Below are 5,963 nucleotides of genomic sequence, written 5' to 3'. Positions count from 1 at the left end.
AAATATATAACTTGACTGATGAATCCTAGGATCTGAAAACCAAGAGGAAGGAAGAAGGGAAAGGTAGAGTCAAGTACAACATGAGTCAAAATATTGTGACAGGTGAACTTTTCCTTTAGGCTGACATCATTTCTCTACTTCTTCCCAACTTCTGTTATATATCTGCTCACATGCGCATGAGTATCCATTGAATGTGGAAACAGTCCTGGCACTAAATGAGAGGTTAACAGGTAAATATCGATCCTTTCATTCACAAAGTGATTAAGATCACAGACTCTGGAACCAGACTTCAGGGGCTCAAATTTTGTTTTTTTCACTATTAAATTTTGTGACCTTAAGCAATTTACTTAATCACCCTGTGTCTTAGTTTACTTATTCGTAAAATAAAATAGTACCAGTAACTAGCTAGTAATCAACTCATACAGTTTTGTTTTGTTTTGTTTTGTTTTATAAAAATAGGCTGAATAGTGTTGTTCAAATTTTAGAACAATGATTGACAAAATATAAGTGGTATGGAACTTTTAGCTATTATGATTAATGTTGTTATTACTACTATTAAAAAAAAAACATGTGTTAAAGCATCAGTTTTTTGTCAAACACTATACCAGGGGAGGAACATATAAGATAAATAAGAACAGTTCTTACATCAAAAAGTTTCAGGCTAGAGAAAATGGAGACTGGCCAGTTTTAAACTTGATCAAATAGGGATGCCAGAAGAAATATCTATGGAAAGAGAGTTTAAAAAAAAAAAAATGTGGGAATGCTTCAATTCAAAAGTACCTATGTTTAAGACAAACATGACTATCCAGTCATTGAGAGGGTTAGCAATCACAAGCAACTAAAGACCAAGAAATCAATTTAGATATTAAGAGATGCGCACACACAAGATAGCATTTTAAATGTTAAGCAGTAGGTATTCAGATAGACATTTGAGGGACAGGAGTCCAGGAACCAAAAGACTACAAGGTAAAGAATGGGAAGCAAGCCATTAAAAAACCAGAAAACAGAGAATTAAGCTCATTTTGGAGCAAATAGAAGCCAACATGGCAAGACTGACTAAATGCAATTATTGAACTACATCCTCTAGAAGTTAATTATTCCCTATGCCTAGGGACATGCCTAGTCTCAGAATCCGAGGGTATAGTTTAGAACTGGGAGAATTTAGATGGAATTCACAATTAACATAAGAACACTTGGCTCCAAAATTTATCAGGTAGACAATCTTCCTGAGCAATAGGTTGTCCATTTACAAAATGAAATTACATTAAAACATTATTTTATTCTCTAAACAAAAAGAAAGGGGAAAATAAGTTTTAAAGTATTATATAAGCCTAACATATACCAGTTATCTTAATTATCATATGACCACAGCACAAACCTAAAGATATTGGAAAATTGCCATACAGAGATCAAAATATTAGGATGTGCCAATGTGTTGCTGTAGGTCCTAACTGTACTGCTTCAATACTATACCTTGTCCAAGGTATTCTCAATCCCTTTATTCACCTAAAATGCTTGGAGCATAGCAGGAAATTAATCAATGTGCATTGAAAAAATAAAATGGGGGCTGACCAAATTAAATCACATTGACCTGGAAAAGATTATCAATACCTCACTCCTTATAATGCTATTTGCATTTTCCAGAGAAGAACTTGTTGATACAAAATTAATGTCCAAATGGTAGAAGCCAAACTGTGGCAAGAGTCAAAATGTCTTTCAAGAGATGAATGGATAAAGAAGACATGGTTCATATATACAATGGAATATTACTCAGCCATCAGAAAGGATGAATACCTACCATTTACATTGACCTGAATGGAACATAGTATTATGTTAAGTGAAATAAGTCAATCAGAGAAAGACATTTATCATACGGTTTCAGTCATATTTGGAATATAAGAAATAGCACAGAGGATCATAGGGGAACAGAGAAAACTGAATGGGAAGAAATCAGAGAGGGAGGCAAACCATAAGAGAGTCTTGACTCTGAAACAAACTGAGGGTTGGTAGAGGGGAGGTTGGTGTGGGTTGGAGTAACTAGATGATGGGCATTAAGGAGGGCATGTGATGCGATGCACACTGGGTATTATATGCAACTAATGAATTAGTGAACACTACATCAAAAACAAATGATGTACTACATGTTGGCTAATTGAATTAAAAAAAAACAGAACTTTGCAACACACCTTAAACTATGAAATTTTGTTAATAATAATGTATCAATATTGGTTCATCAGTTTTAACAAATGCAAAATTTTAATAACAGGAGGAACTTTGGGGAGAAGAGGGTAATATGGGAACTCTATACTTGCTGTTCAATTTTACTGTAAATCTGAAACTGCTAAAAAGTTAAGTGTATCAATTTTAATTAAAAAAAAAAGAAGAGTTGGGACGCCTGGGTGGCTCAGTTGGTTAAGCCGCTGCCTTCGGCTCAGGTCATGATCCCAGCGTCCTGGGATCGAGTCCCGCATCAGGCTCCTTGTTCTGTGGGGAGCCTGCTTCTCCCTCTGCCTCTGCCTGCCACTCTGTCTGCCTGTGCTCTCTCTCTCTCTGACAAATAAATAAATAAAATCTTAAAAAAAAAAAAAGAAGAGTTGTTATTTCTGAGGTGTTATTTGTATAACACTTTTATTGTTAAAACGATTTATAATTGCTTACTTAAATTATTCTGGTGTCATTAGCTATGGTCTGTGGTGCCACATACAAAAACAAAACTGAGATATATCTGAAAAATTATATGTACTTTTCCATTTATTAGCATGTGTAAAACACATTATCATATGATTTATTATTAGCTCATTAGAAGGAATTTTAAACAAGGAGTTGATAATTTCACTCTGGATATTTACAATATAGGTATTATAGCAACTAGCAATCTAAAATATGAAGTAACTAGAGACATTAGCACGGAAAAATATACAGCTACATGTCTTATGTGTGAAAGTAAGTCAAATGTAACTTTTATGATATGATAAACAAGTTCATGTTTACATTAGATATAAATATTATCTCTACTTATGAGTCATTTGGATCGATTTCTTGAGACATACAGGAACTTCAAGAGTTGTATGATTACTGGAAAGAACACAGTTAATTCAAAGGAGAGGTAATTCAGATAGAGGGTAATTTTGAACAAGCGTCTTACTCTAAGGCGTCTCTAAATGACCTCAAGGAAAAGTGGAGGACTTCATAAATGTACTTAGCCTGGTCAGAGTGAAAGGTAGAAAAAACAGATAACAAAGAAACAAAGATGTCATTGGAAACAGCACAGAGAATTCGCTGGAAAGGAAAAGCTAGTGGAGAAAAGGTTAAAATGTTCAAATGAGAAATGAGTAGTATTTGACCTAATGTTATTTTTATAGATTAGAGACTGTATTACATTCCTGGAGCTGCCACAAAAAATAACCACAAACTTGGTGGCTTATAAAAACAGAAGTTTATTCTCTCACATTTCTAAAGGCTAGAAGTCTAAAATTGAGGTATCTACAGGGCCACTCTCCTCATAGCTCTAGAAGAGAATCCTTTCTTTTTTTTTTTTTTTTTTTTTTTCCTCAACTCTAGGAGGCTCCATCCAGGCTCCCTTAGCTTCTAGTAGCATCATTCGAAACTGCACTTCAGGGGTACCTGGGTGGCTCAGTGGTTAAAGCCTCTGCCTTCGGCTCAGGTCATGATCACAGAGTCCTGGAATTGAGCCCTGAATTGGGCTCTCTGCTCAATAGGGAGCCTGCTTCCTCCTCTCTCTCTGCCTACCTCTCTGCCTACTTGTGATCTCTCTCTCTTAAATAAATAAAATCTTTAAAAAAAAAAAAGACAAAAAAAACTGCACTTCACCTTCACCTGACCTCCTCCTTTGTGTTCTGTGTGGTTTTTTTTTTTTCTCTTATAAGGGAACTCTGGTTTTAGGACCCACCCTAATCCAACATCATTTAGGAATTCTTTCCTTAATTCCATCTACAAAGACCCTATTTCTGTTTTTTTTTTTTAATCATTCTTTAAAGAATTTATTTATTTATTTATTTATTTATTTATTTATTTATTTATTTATTTAACAGGGAGAATGAGAGACAAACACAGTGCAAGCAGGGGGACTGATAGGCAGAGAGAGAGAGAAGCAGGCTCCCCGATGAGTGGGGAGCCCAGTGAGGGGCTCGATCCCAGATCCCTGGGACCATGACCTGAGCTGAAGGCAGACTCTCAATCAACTGAGCCACCCAGGCACTCCAGGAATGCCATTTTTTATGAGGACCTATAGCATACTATCAGTGCAATTGTGAAAGCTATTAGGAAGGAATAGTAAATTATATCAGTAAAGGCATCCTCAGTTAAAAGTGGTAGAATCGAACACACATACTGTTCTGTCCTTAGAACCTCTGTAAAATGACACTAAAGGTATAAAACTACATAAACTGAAAAATAGATAATAACAGGTACCAATATAGTATATGAAGCAGAAGATACCAGTGAGAAGCAAGCTAATTCATGCCTCAAAATCATAGAAAATATGGGATAGAGGAACTAGAAACTACAGATCGTAAGGTAAATTTTGACACTGGAAACAGGTGGTAGATAATGTCCAAATTAGACAGATTGAGAAACAGAAGTATAAGCACATTATTTAAAAGTTAGAAGTTCCATACCAGAAGAAACAATAAAGTATTAGGGGAGGGTGACACAGGGATGAGCAAGGCATCAGCAGAACACTGCTGATTCATTTTATGCTTATTAGTGTAGTTCATTTTTCATTTTATGCTTATTAGTGTAGTTAATTTTTAATCTAGAATTGTGAATAATATTGATAAAGATTTTTTTAAATGTCATGTTAAACAAATGCAACGTAGCAACTAGTAACTGCCTCCATTGAGCATTAACTTGAGACAGGCACAATGCTTAGCGTTTTATTTGTTCTAAGTCATTTGGCATTCACAACAATCCTCAGAGGTAGATGATGTTATTTTTATCTAAATTTTATAGATGAGGAAAAAGGATAATTTGCACAGATCACACGGTTCTTAAGTAACAAAGATAGGATTCAAACCTAGGGCCTTCTGCTTCCAGATGCTCTTAATTGCTAGACTGTGGAATACTGTTGAACTGGAACCTTTGTCTGAGGACACTGGACTTAGTTACTCTGACTGGGTTGTAGGACAAAACAATCCTCTGGTGACATCACGTTAACACTAAGTTTAAAGTGAAGGGGCTTACTTCAAAATGCCCAGTAAGATATTCTCAGTTAAGAAACAGCAAAGATGGGGCGCCTGGGTGGCTCAGTGGTTAAAGCCTCTGCCTTCGGCTCAGGTCATGATCTCAGGGTCCTGGGATCGAGTCCCACATCGGGCTCTCTGCTCTGCAGGGAGCCTGCCTCCTCCTGTCTCTCTCTGCCTGCCTCTCTGCCTACTTGTGATCTGTCAAATACATTTAAAAAAAATCTTAAAAAAAAAAAAAAACCGGCAAAGATGGGGAATTTTAAAGCCATAGATCATTATGCTATAAAATGTAAGTGTATCATATATATTGAATATGAGATTCTAAAATACCTAATAATCATTGTCTTAGAGAAAACATAACTAATAAATATTCTTTATGTTTCTACCTAAGGGTGATCTAATAGGGGATTCTTATTATTTTCCAGTTTTCATTGGGCAGCACCAGTTCCAGCTTCTTATACTGTCATAAATTTTACTAGCTTAATACTTTGATGTCCCAACATAGAAATTAACGCAAGCCCTATTTATTCTCAATAGTGTCTCAATATATGATAAATTATATAGTCCCCTATAAAATTTATGAAAACTGCAATCATTGGCACTTACATACTGACAATCTTGGAATTCTGGAAGTAAGGCACACATTCTTACTAATTATCCATATAATGTAGAACCTATATCTGCTCTGAGAATCTTCTGACTCTTTAATTGAAACATTTGATAGAAAACAGGACTTGGGCAGCTCAATCAACTCTCCCC

The sequence above is a fragment of the Lutra lutra genome, chromosome 2 (genome assembly GCF_902655055.1).
Source record: "Lutra lutra chromosome 2, mLutLut1.2, whole genome shotgun sequence".
NCBI lineage: Eukaryota > Metazoa > Chordata > Mammalia > Carnivora > Mustelidae > Lutra > Lutra lutra.
This window is presented reverse-complemented; position numbering follows the sequence as displayed.